Source organism: Phacochoerus africanus, chromosome 3 (genome assembly GCF_016906955.1).
Source record: "Phacochoerus africanus isolate WHEZ1 chromosome 3, ROS_Pafr_v1, whole genome shotgun sequence".
Taxonomy (NCBI): domain Eukaryota; kingdom Metazoa; phylum Chordata; class Mammalia; order Artiodactyla; family Suidae; genus Phacochoerus; species Phacochoerus africanus.
The window spans coordinates 60082995-60095713 of NC_062546.1; positions in this window are offsets into that span (position 1 = coordinate 60082995).

Genomic DNA, 12719 nt, shown 5'->3' on the forward strand with positions numbered 1-12719 from the left:
TCTATATTCATCATGATATTGAGCGATAGTTTCTTTTTGGTGGTATCTCTGTCTGGTTTGGAATGAGGGTGATGGTGGCATCCTAGAATGTCTTTGGGAGTATTCCTTTCTTCTTCAACTTTTTGAAAGAGTTTAAGGAGGGATGGGCACCAATTCCTCTTTATATGTTTGATAAAATTCACCTGTGAAGCATCTGGTCCTGGACTTTTATTTGTAGGGAGTGTTTTATGACCTCTTCAATTTCATTTAGTGATCGGTCTGTTCAGTTGGTCTGTTTCTGTTCTACTTGATCAGTTTTGGCAGGCTGTAAGCTAGAAAATTTGTCCATTTCTTCCAGATTGTCAAACTTGTTGCCGTATAGTTGTTCATAGTATTCTCTTATGGTTTTTTTGTATTTCTGCTGTATCCGTTGTGATTTCTCTCCTTTTTCATTTCTAATTTTGGTTATTTGGGTTCTTTCTCTCCTCTTTTGAGTGAGTCTGGCCAGGGGTTTGTCCATTTTGTTCACCTTTTCAAGAACCAGCTCTTGTTTGTATTAATTTTCTCTATTGTTTTTGAGTCTCTATTTTAATTGATTTCTTCTTTGATACTTTATCATTTCCTTCCTTCTTGCTTGACTTTAGGGACTTTTTGTTCTTCTTTTTCTAATTCATTTAGGTGGAGGGCTAAGTTGTCAGTTTGGGATCTTTCTTCTTTTTTGAGAAAGGCCTGTATTGCAATACTGCTCTGATCACTGCTTTCACAGTATCCCATAGATTCTGAGCGGTTGTGTCTTCATTATCATTTGTTTCAAGGTATGTTTGATTTCCTTCTTGATTTCCTCATTGACCCATTGGTTTTTTCGTAGCATGTTGTTTTAGTCTCCATGCAGTAGGTTTTTTCTCTTTCCTTTCCCATGTTGATTTCTAATTTCATGGCGTTGTGGTCAAGAAGATACTTGAGGATAATTTCTATGCTCCTAAATTTATTGAGATTAGCTTTGTGTCCCCATATGTGGTCGATTCTTGAGAATGTTCCATGAGCATTTGAGAAGAATGTGTATTCTGCTTTTTTGGGATGTAGTGTCCCAAAAAAGCAGATATCAATGAAGTCTAACTTTTCTATTGTTTCCTTTAGGCTCTCTGTTGCTTTATTGGTTTTCTGTCTAGAGGATCTGTCCATTGATGTGAGGGGGGTATTAAGGTCTCCTACTATGATTGTATTCCATCAATATCTCCCTTTAATGTCTGTTAATATTTGTTGTATGTATCTGGGTGCTCCTGTATTTGGGGCATATATGTTGAGTGATAGTAACATCCTCCTCCTTGGATGGATCCCGTAATCATTAAGTAGTGTCCTTCTTTGTCTTTCTTTATGTCTTTTGTTTTAAAGTCTATTTTGTCTGACATAGACTCCTGTGCTGTGACTCCTGCTTTTCTGTTGTGTCTATTCGCGTGAAATATTTTTCCCCACCCTTTCACTTTCAATCTATATGTATCTTTTGTCCTAAAGGTGAGTTTTCTTGTAGGCAGCATATTGAAGGTTTTTGCCTTTTTATCCACTCAGGCCACTCTGTGTCTTTCGATTGGGGCGTTCAGTCCATTGACATTTAAGGTGATAATTGATAGATGATTATTTATTGCCATTTGAACCTCGTGTTCCAGTTGATTCTATGGTTCTCCATTCTTCCTTTCTTTTTTTTTTTTTTTTTTTTTGGTTGGATGGTCTCCTGTTATTGTCTGCTTGAGTGTATTTTTTTGCAAATGCAATATTTGTTTTTGGCTTGTGGTTGCCCTGTTTTTTAAGTATGCTAACCCCTTCCCATAATTGTGTGTTTTAGCCTGATGGTCCTGTAAGTTCAAACACTTCATTACTATATTGAAATTAAGAAGACAAACATACAAACAAACAAACAAATAGGGTTATTTACTTCCTAACATCCCTTGCCCAAATTTTATGGTTTTGATGACTCTTTTTTATTTTTTTCTTTTTAATTTTATTTTGTTTGAGGCCTGTTCATGATTAAATCTGTATGCTGGCTTATTTGAGTGAGTGCTCTCTGATTGCGGTTTCCTCAGTCCTAGTTCTTCCTCTTCTTCTTTTTTTTTCTTTTCTTTTTTCTTCTTCCTTCCTTCCTTTCTTTTTGGTTTAGAGAAGCCCTTTCAGTATTTCCTTAAACCTGGGTTTTGTGTTGCAGTATTCTTTAAGTTTTTGTTTGTTGGAAAAAATTTTTATTTCCCCTTCTATTTTAAATGATATTCTTGCTGGAAAGAGTATTCTAGGTTGCATATTTTTTCCTTTTAGCACTTTAAATATCTCTTGCCATTCCCTCCTGGCCTGTAGTGTTTCTGTAGAGAAATCAGCTGATATTCTTATGGGGGTTCCCTTGTAGGTAACATTCTGTTTTTCTCTTGCTGCCTTTAGGATCCTCTCTTTATCACTAACTTTTGCCATTTTTATTATGATGTGTCTTGCTGTGGGTCTATTGGGTTCAGTTTGTTTGGGGCCCTCTGTGCTTCTTGTATCTTGAACCCAGCATCCTTAGATTTGGGAAGTTTCCAGCGATAATTTCTTCAAATATATTTTCCATCCCCTTATCTTTTTCTACTCCTTCTGGAATTCCTATTATGCCTAGATTGGCCCGCTTTATATTTTCCCATAGGTCTCTTATATTGCTTTCCAGTTTTTTGATTTGGTTTTCTGTATGCTGACCGGATTGAGTGATTTCCATTATTCTATCTTCCACATCACTGACTCGTTCTTCTGCATTATTCATTCTGGTTTTTACTGCCCTTAGTTCCGTTTGCATCTCTGCAAATGAATGTTCTAGTTTTTCTTGGCTCCTCCTTATATGTTCTAGTTCCCTTCTGAGGGTATCTGCATTACTGTTCATATCTTCTCTTAATTCCTTCAGTATTTTCACTAGTTCTCTTTTGAACTCCAGGTCTGTCAGACTGCCGAGATCTGTTTCATTGTTGACTGTTTTGGGTGAGTTCTCCTGTTGGTTTGACTGGGGGTGGTTTCTCAGCTTCTTCATCTTGCTTGTTGTTTTCTTTCTCCTGAGGGAGTTGTACTCTCCGTTATCGGGCAGTGTTTGCCTTGTCACTGCTGTGGAATATTTCCTGAGGGCTGGCGTTGTTGGTCAATCTTTTTTGAGGCAGTGTGGCTTTTCTGGAGTGTTGATGGGGCTAACAGTGTTTTTCTTTGAAGCAAGGAGGACTTCCTGAGGGCAGACAGGACTGGGAGGTCCACACCACGATGGTAGCAGATTTCACTTGGTCATGCAGAGCTTGCTCTGGTGTTTTTAGGCTGTGGGGTTCTTGCAGGGGGTTGGCGGTGTTGGGCAGCTGTTCCTCAGGAGTGCAGCACCCCCTGGGGGCTGGAGCAGCTATCTGGGTCACTGAGAACCTAAGAGGCTCTTCCCTAGGGCATCCCAACTCAGAAGGATGGCCTGAGAATGTAGGCAGATCTTTTCACAGTCTGGCCAAGCTTGTTGCAGCTTTTCTGGGCTGCAGGGGCTCTTCTAGGGGGCTGGTGGTGCTGAGCAGCTATTCTGTGGGAGTGGGGCACCCCCTGGGGGCTTGGGCGGGTAGCAGGCCAGTTGGAAATCAAAGAGGCTCCTCCCCGGGGCAGCCTAACTCAGAACAACCGTCTGAGATCTTTTCCCGGCTTGGCCAGGCTTGTTGCAGCTTTTCTGGGCTGTAGGGGGTCCTGCCTGGAGCTGGCAGTCCTATGCAGTTGATCCACTAGGGCACCCCCTGGGGGCTTGGGCGGGTAGCAGGGCCGTTGGAAACTGAAGAGGCTCCTCCCTGGAGCAGCCTGACTCAGAAAAACCGTCCGGGAATTAGGCAGATCTATTCACTGCCTGGCTAGGCTTGTTGTAGCTTTTCTGGGCTGCAGGCCTTTTCTCTGGGGCTGGTGGTGTTTGGTGCTGCTCTGTGGAAGTGTAGCCCCTCCAAAGGGCAAGCAGGCCTGTGCAGGGACAGCCCCTGTGGTGGTAGGCTTCAGGCAATTGTTGAGGCCAGCCCTCCTGGATGGCAGGCAGCCCCAGGTTCAGCGAGAGCATAGGGGGTGGTGGGGGTGGGGGGAGGGGATGCACTGGGAAGCACAGCTTTCAGCTAGCTAGCGGGCCTATAAGCTTGCTGTGGCGTGGGGGGTATTCTATGGGGACCCACCCCTTCTTCTCTCCCCTCCCCAGCACGGGTGCAGACCAGGCTCTTTTCCCAGGTTCCCTCTGATGCGGCTTTCCACTTCCCCGCCCCTAGAGTATTGCTCCCTTCCTCTGCGACAGCTTTGTTTTCTAGTCTCCTAGGCAGTCTCTGCCCCGTCAAACGGTTTCTAGACCTCCCAAGCAGTTTCCACTCTGCCCCGCCCCCCCAGCCCAGGGACTAACCTCTGGAGCCTAGCTCTCGGTGCCCAGCCCCCACCCAGGCGTCCCCCGGCCCTTTCTCAGGGACTAACCTCTGGAGGCGAGGTCTCGGTTCCCAGCCCCCACCCAGGCGTCTCAATTTTTGGTGACTGTGCCCGTAGTTCAGATGGTCCGTTTGGTTCTTGATCAGCTTTTCCGTACTCCAACTTACTGCTACACTCTTCTCTGCATCTGGAGATTCCTCCGGTTCGTTTGATCTTTCCCCCATGTAGGTGACTTTCCAGGGTGCGGGATCCCTTTCTCCTCTGCAGTTCCCTTTCGGGAGCGCCCCTCCCGCTTGGATTCACCTTCTCTCACTCTCCTCTTTTCTCCCATTCTGCCCCGTAATGTCACGAACTTCTTGCCATTATTGGAGTTTAGGTTCTTCTGCCAGCAATTGGTTGCTGTTCTGTGTGAGTCATTTATTCTGTAGATGTGCTTTTTTTTGTTGTGTTTGTGGGAGAGGGCGAGCATGTCCCCCTACTCCTCCGCCATCTTGTCCTCTCTCTCCGAAAAGGATTTTAACATCTAACACAGTGATACTAAATTTTAAAACTTGTTAAATAGTAAATAATGGTAATGTAGGGAAAATTAAAAAGCTGTATTGAACTTAAAAATATGAATACATGGACAAGTGAGAAATCTAAATCCATGCATTTTGAGATACTATAGAACTGAAATTTGAAAATGGTGTATTGACACATCAAGTACTGCAAAAATGCTTCAAAAATAGCACTTCCTAAGTATCCAACAACAGCCTTACCTCCCAGAGGAATGGTTAACAAACCACATGCTCACACTTTCAGGAACTGGTCCTTTCATAAAGGAATCTGAAAATAGGTGCTAAAGATTGACATGCCTTCTTCCCTGGGGGTAATAGAAAAAGAAGTGTAGCTACATCAGAGGTGAAAATGAGGCACCAGAAATTAAAAAGCCTTACAATGAGAGTGAATCTTGTATAATAATCAGCTGAAAAGCTGCTGATATAAAAGCAATTGCCAATGAAGATTTGCTAGTTCTTCAAGGCTACTGTCCTTTGCACAGTGGTAAACTAAATGTGCTGTACTATATAGAAACTACTGTGCTTTTGAAAAACAGTGAAATGGATAAGCTCATCTTTTCTATACCTACCGTGTAATAAAATTAAATTTTTTTTTTTTTTTGCTTTTTTGGCTGCACTTGTGGTATAAGGAAGTTCTGGTTAGGGGTAGAATCAGAGCAATAGCTGCCGCCCTACACCACAGCCATAGCAACACTGAATCTGAGCCAGGTCTGCGACCTACACCACAGCTTATGGGCATGTTGGATCCTTAACCCACTGAGCGATGCCAGGGATACTAGTCAGGCTCATTACTGTTGAGATACAGTGGGAACTTCCTAAAAATAATTTTTTAAAATATTGAAAACACTCTCACCCTCCCATCATTTACTTAGATTTTTTCTACATTGGTTTGATTATCCTGTTTTCTGTCCATTTTCCTAATTGCTTTCCACTCTCATCAATCTCTTTACTCATATAAGGGCACAATGAAATAGGAGAAAAAGGCATATTCAGAAGTGATGCCTCTTATAAAAATTAAATGATGGCTTTCTACCATTATGGATATCTTATTTACATAGTCATATGTGTGTATATCTGTATATCTACCTCTTTGGTGATTATGTACCTAATTTAGGTACACCAGATGAGAGGACTATGACTTCCTGAGTAGTATTGCTTACAGGTTGCCAAAATTTTTTTAGTTATATGTGTGATTTCTTTGTGGTGATAAAATAAACATAAAATTAACCACTTTAACCATTTTAATGAGTATATATGGTATATTAACTATATCACAAGTATATAACAATCACTACTATCTAGTTGAAAAATATTTTTGTCATCTCAAAAGACCTCGAATCCATTATGTAGTCACTCCCCATCTTTCTCCTGCCCCCAGCCTCTGACAACCACTACTCTGCTTTCAATCTCTATGGATTTTCCCATTCTAGGCATTTCATGTCAATGGAATTATACAGTATGTGGCTTTTTGTGTCTGGATCCTTTCACATAATGCTCTCAAGTTTCACAGGAATATCTCTTTTCAATTCTTAGGAGTGGAATTGCTGGGTCAAATGGTAATTATGTTTCCTTTATTGAGAAACCATTAAATTGTTTCTAAAGCAGGTTACTCATTTGATATTCATGTTGACAATGTATAAGGATTCCCATGTTTACACATCATTGCTAACTCTTGTTCTCTTTCAATTATAGCCTTTCTGGTAGTGTGAAATGGTATCTCATTGTTGAGTTTGATTTAGCATTTTTCTAATAACTAGTGACATTAGGCATCTTTTCATGTATTTGTTGCCTTTTTTTGTTTTTTGTTTTTTTGGGGGGTTAAGCAAATCTTTCTTTTTTGGGGGGTGTTAGGCAAAGCTTTCTTTTTTTTAATTTTTTCTTACTCAAATGAATTTATCACATCTGTAGCTATATAATGATCATAACAATCTAATTTCACAGGATTTCCATCCCACAGCCCAGGCACATCCCCCACCCCCCAAACTGTCTCCTCTGGAGACCATAAGTTTTTCAATGTCTGTGAGTCAGCATCTGTTCTGCAAAGAAGTTCCATCTGTACTTTTTTCATATTCCACATGTCAGTGAAAACATTGGATGTTAGTGTCTCATTGTATGGCTGACTTCACTTAGCATGATAGTTTCTAGGTCCATCCATGTTGCAAAAAATGCTGGTATTTCGTTCTTTTTAATGGCTGAGTAATACTCCATTGTGTATATGTACCACATCTTCTGGATCCACTCCTCTGTCAATGGACATTTAGGTTGTTCCCATGTCTTGGCTATTGTAAATAGTTCTGCAATGAACATCGGAGTACATGTGTCTTTGCGAGTGATGGTTTTCTCTAGATAGATGCCCAGGAGTGGGACTGCTGGATCAAATAGTAGTTCTATTTTAGTTTCTGGAGAAGTCTCCTTATTATTTCCCACAGTGGTTGCACCAATTTATAATCCCACCAACAGTGCACTAGGGTTCCTTTTTCTCCACACCTTCTCCAGCACTTCTTATTTGTAGACTTTTGGATGATGGCCATTCTGGCTCATGTAAGGTGGTATCTCAGAGTGGTTTTGATGTGCATCCCTCTAATAATGAGTGATGTTGAACATCTTTTCATGTGTTTCTTGGCCATCTGTATGTCTTCTTTGGAGAACTGTCTGTTTAGATCTTCTGCCCATTTTTTGATAGGCTTGTTTGTTTTTTGGTATAGAGCTGCAGAAGGTGTTTATAAATTTTGGAGATCAATCCCTTGTCAGTCGATTCACTTGCAAAGATTTTCTCCCATTCTGTGGGTTGTCTTTTTGTGTTGTTTAGGGTTTCCTTTGCTGTGCAGAAACTTTGAAGTTTGATTAGGTCCCATATGTTTATTTTTGTTTTTGTTGTCAATACTCTGATAGGTGGATCTGAGAAGATGTTGCTGTCATTTATGTCAGAGAGTGTTTGGCCTATGTTTTCCTCTAGGAGTTTGATAGTGTCTGGACTTATATCTAGATCTTTAATCCATTTGGAGTTTCTTTTTGGGTATGGTGTTAGGGAGTGTTCTAATTTCATTCTTTTCCATGTGGCTGTCCAGTTTTCCCAGCACCACTTATTGAACAAGCTGTCCTTTCTCCATTGTATATCCTTGCCTCCTTTGTCATAGATTAGTTGGCTGTAAGAGCATGGGTTTAATTCTGGGCTTTCTATCCTGTTCCACTGATCTATATTTCTGTCTTTGTGCCAGTACCATGCAGTTTTTATGACTGTTGCTTTGTAGTATAGTCTGAAGTCCAGAAGCCTGATTCCTCCAGCTCCATTTTTCCTTTTAAGGATATCTTTGGCTATTCTGGGTCTTTTGTGCTTCCAAACAAACATTAAAATATTTTGTTCAAGTTCTGTGAAGAATGTCCTTGGTAATTTTATAGGGAATGCATTGAATCTGTAGATTGCCTTAGGTAGTATAGTCATTTTGATAATATTAAGTCTTCCAATCCACGAGAATGGTATATCTTTCCATCTATTTGTGTCCTCTTTGATTTCTTTCATCAGTGGCATGTAGTTTTCAGAGTACAGGTCTTTTGTCTCTTTAGGTAGGTTACTGCTAGGTATGTTATTCTTTTAGATGTGATGGCAAATGGGATTGCTTCCCTAATTTCCTTTTCTGCTTTTTCATTGTTAGTATATAGAAACACAGTCAATTTCTGTGTATTGATTTTGTATCCTGTGACTTTACCAAATTCATGGATGAGCTCTAACAGTTTTCTGGTAGAGTCTTGAGGATACTCTAGGTATAGTATCATGTCATCTGCAAATAGCAATAGTTTTACTTCTTCCTTTCCAATTTGGATTCCTTTTATTTCTTTTCCTTATCTGATTGCTGTGGTTAGGACTTCCAAAACTATGTTGAAGAGTAGTGGCGAGAGCAGACATCCTTGTCTTGTTCCTGATCTCAGTGGGAATTCTTTCAGCATTTCAACATTGAGAATGATGTTTGCTGTGGGTTTGTCATATATGGCCTTTATCATGTTGAGGTAGGTTCACATTATGCCCACTTTCTGAAGGGTTTTTATCAGAAATGGGTGTTGGATTTTGTCAAAGGCTTTTTCAGTGTCTATTGAGAGGATCCTATGGTTTTTATTCTTCAGTTTGTTAATGTGGTGTACTACACTGATGGATTTGTGGGTATTGAAGAACCCTTGCATCCCTGGGATAAATCCCACTTGATCATGATGTACAATCCTTTTAATGTATTGTTGGATGCGGTTTGCTAGTATTTTGTTGAGAATTTTTGCATCAATGTTCATCAGTGAAATTGGCCTATAGTTTTCTTTTTTTGTGGAATCTTTGTCTGGTTTTGGTACCAGGGTGATGGTGGCCTCATAGAATGAGTTTGGGAGTATCCCTTCCTCTGCAATTTTTTGAAATAGTTTCAGAAGGAGAGGTGTTCTCTCTTCTCTAAATGTTTGATAGAATTCAACTGTGAACCCATCTGGTCCTGGACTTTTGTTTGTTGGAAGTTTTTTAATCACAGTTTCAATTTCAGTTCTTGTGATTGAACCATTCATCCTTTCTATTTCATCTTAGTTTAGTATTGGAAGATTGTGCTTTTCTAGGAATCTGTCCATTTCTTCTAGGTTTTCCATTTCATTGGCATATAGTTGCATATAGTAGGCTCTTATGACCCTTTGTATTTCTGTGATGTCCATTGTTACTTCTCTTTTTTCTTTTCTAATTTTATTGATTTGGGTCCTCTCTCTTTTTGTTGATAAGTCTGGCTAGGGGTTTATCAATTTCGTTGATCTTTTCAAAGAACCAGCTTTTCATTTCATTGATCTTTTCTATGGTTTTCTTTGTTTCTATTTCATTGATTTCTGCTCTGATCTTTATGATTTCTTTCCTTCTACTAACTTTAGATCTTGTCTGTTCTTCTCTCTTGAGCTGCTTTAGATGTAAAGTTAGCTTGTTTATTTGAACTTTTTCTTGTTTCCTGAGGTGGGCTTGTATTGCTATAAACTTTCCTCTTAAAATGGCTTTTGCTGCTTCCCATAGGTTTTGGAGTGTTGTATCTTCGTTGTCATGTTCTGCTAGGTATTTTTTAATTTCCTCTTTGATTTCTTCAGTGATCCATTGGTTGTTTAGTAGCATGTTGTTTAGTCTCCACGTGTTTGTGTTTTTTGCAGTTTTTTTCTTGTTATTGACTTCCAGTTGTATAGCATTGTGGTCAGAAAAGATGCTTGATATGATTTCAATTTTCTTGAAGTTGTATAGCATTGTGGTCAGAAAAGATGCTTGATATGATTTCAATTTTCTTGAAGTTACCAAGGTTGGTTTGTAGCTGAAGATGTGATCAATCTTAGAGGATGTTCCATGTGCAGTTGAGAAGAAGTGTATTCTGTTGCTTTTCGATGGAATGTCCTATACATATCTATTAAGTCCATCTGGTTTAATGCTTCATTCAGGGCCTGTGTTTCCGTATTGATTTTCTGTCTGGATGATCTGTCCATTGCTGTAAGTGGAGTGTTAAAATCCCCCACTATGATTATGTTATTGCTGATTTCTCCTTTTAAGGTTGTTAGCAGTTGCCTTATATATTGTGGTGAAACTGTGTTGGGTGCATAGATATTTAAAATTGTTATATCATCTTCTTGGATTGATCTTTTGATCATTATGTAATGTCCTTCTTTGTCCCTGAAAGTGTTCTTCATTTTAAAGTCTATTTTGTCTGATATGAGTATTTCTACTCCAGCTTTCTTTTGATCCCTGTTTGCATGAAATATTTTCTTCCATCCTCTCACTTGTTTGTGTCCCTAGAAGTGAAGTGGGTCTCTTGAAGACAGCATATATATGGGTCTAATTTTTATATCCATTCAGCCAGTCTATGTCTTTTGGTTGGGACTTTTAGTCCATTCACATTTAAGGTAATTATTGATATGTATGTTCTTATTGCCATTTTCTTAATTGCTTTGGATTTACTTTTGCTGCTCTTTTTCCTTTCCTTCTTCTCTTGTTCTTTTCTGCCTAGAGAAGTTCCTTTAGTATTTGTTGTAAAGTTGGTTTAGTGTTGCTGAATTCTCTCAGCTTTTGCTTCTCTGTGAAGGTTTTTATTTCTCCTTCAAATCTGAACGAGAACCTTGCTGGGTGGAATAATCTTGGTGGGAGTTTTTTTCCTTTCATCACATTAAGTATATCATGCCACTCCCTCTGGCCTGCAGAGTTTCTGTTGAAAAACCTGCCAATAACCTTATTGGGGTTCCCTTTTATGTTATTTGTTTCTTTTCCATAGCTGCTTTCAAGATTTTCTCTTTGTCTTTAATTTTGGTCAGTTTGATTAGTATGTGTCTTGGGGTGTTCCTCCTTGGGTTTATTTTATTTGGTACTCGTTGTGCTACCTGGATTTGAGTGAATGATTCCTTCTCCATGTTAGGGAAGTTTTCACCTATTATCTCTTCAAGTATTTTTTCTGTCTCCTTCTGGTACCCCTATAATACGGATGTTGGTGCATTTCACGTTGTCCCAGACTTCTCTGAGACTTTCTTCATTTGTTTTCAATCTTTTTTTTCTTTTCTGTTCTGCATCCGTAATTTCCACTAATCTGTCCTCCACCTCGCTTATTTGTTCTTCTGCCTCTTGTATTCTGCTGTTGGCTGCTTCTAGTGCATTTTTTATTTCAGTTATTGTATTTTTCATCTTTCTTGTTGAAGTTTTATATATTGTATCTCTTTGGTCAGTATTTCCTGTAAGTTATCCATCTTTGCCTCCAGTTTATTTCTAATGTCTTGCTTCATCTTCAGCATCAACAGTCTAAAGTCTTTCTCCTGGATGCTAAGAATCTCCTCCTCACCTATCTGATTTTCTGGGGTTTTTCCTTTCTCCCTCATCTGAGTTATAGTTCTCTGTCTTTTCATTTTTATAGGTTTTTGGTGTGGTGACCTTTTTACAGATACTAGATTTGTAGCCTCTCTTACATCTGATGCCTGCCCCCCTGTGGCTGAAGTCAGTCTAGGGGCTTGCTATAGGCTTCCTGATGGGAGGGGCTGATGCCTGCCCACTGGTAGGTGGAGCTGATTCTAATCCCTCTGGTGGGGTGGGGCTTAGTCTCTGGATGGGATTAGAGGCAGCTGTGTGCCCAAGGGGTCTTTCGGTGGCCTGATTACTGAGGGGTGAGGCTGTGATCCCACCTGGATTGTTGTTTGCCCTGGGGCATCTCAGCAGCTGACTGAAGGGTAGGGCCAGATTCTCCCAAAATGGCCACCTCCATAGAAAAACACTGCTGCTGAATATTCCCGAGAGCTTTGCTTTCAATGTCCTTCCCTCACAACAAGCCACATTCACCCCTGTTTTCCCAGGATGTCCTCCAAGAACTGCGGTCAGGTTTGACCCAGATTCCCTTGGAGACTTTGCTTTGCCCTGGGACTCAGTGCATGTGAAAGTCTGTGTGCGCCTTTTAAGAATGGGGTCTCCGTTGCCCCCAGTCCCGTGGAGCTCCTGCGCAGAAGCCCCACTGGCCTTCCATGCCAGATGCTCCGGGGCTCTTTCTCCTTGTGCCAGAGCCCCACACATCAGAGTTTGATGTGTGCCTCAGAACTCTCACTCCTGTAGGTGAGACTCTGTGAACCAGTTAGTTTCCAGTCTGTGGAGCTTCCCACCCAGGAGGTATGGGGTTGTTTATATCATGAAATTGCCCCTCCTACCTCTTGATGTGGCCTCCTGTTTTTCTTCTGGGGTAGGGTATCTTTTTTAAGTTTTGCTGTCCATTTGGGTGAAGAGTGCTCAGTCTTTAGTTGTGAATTTTGTTG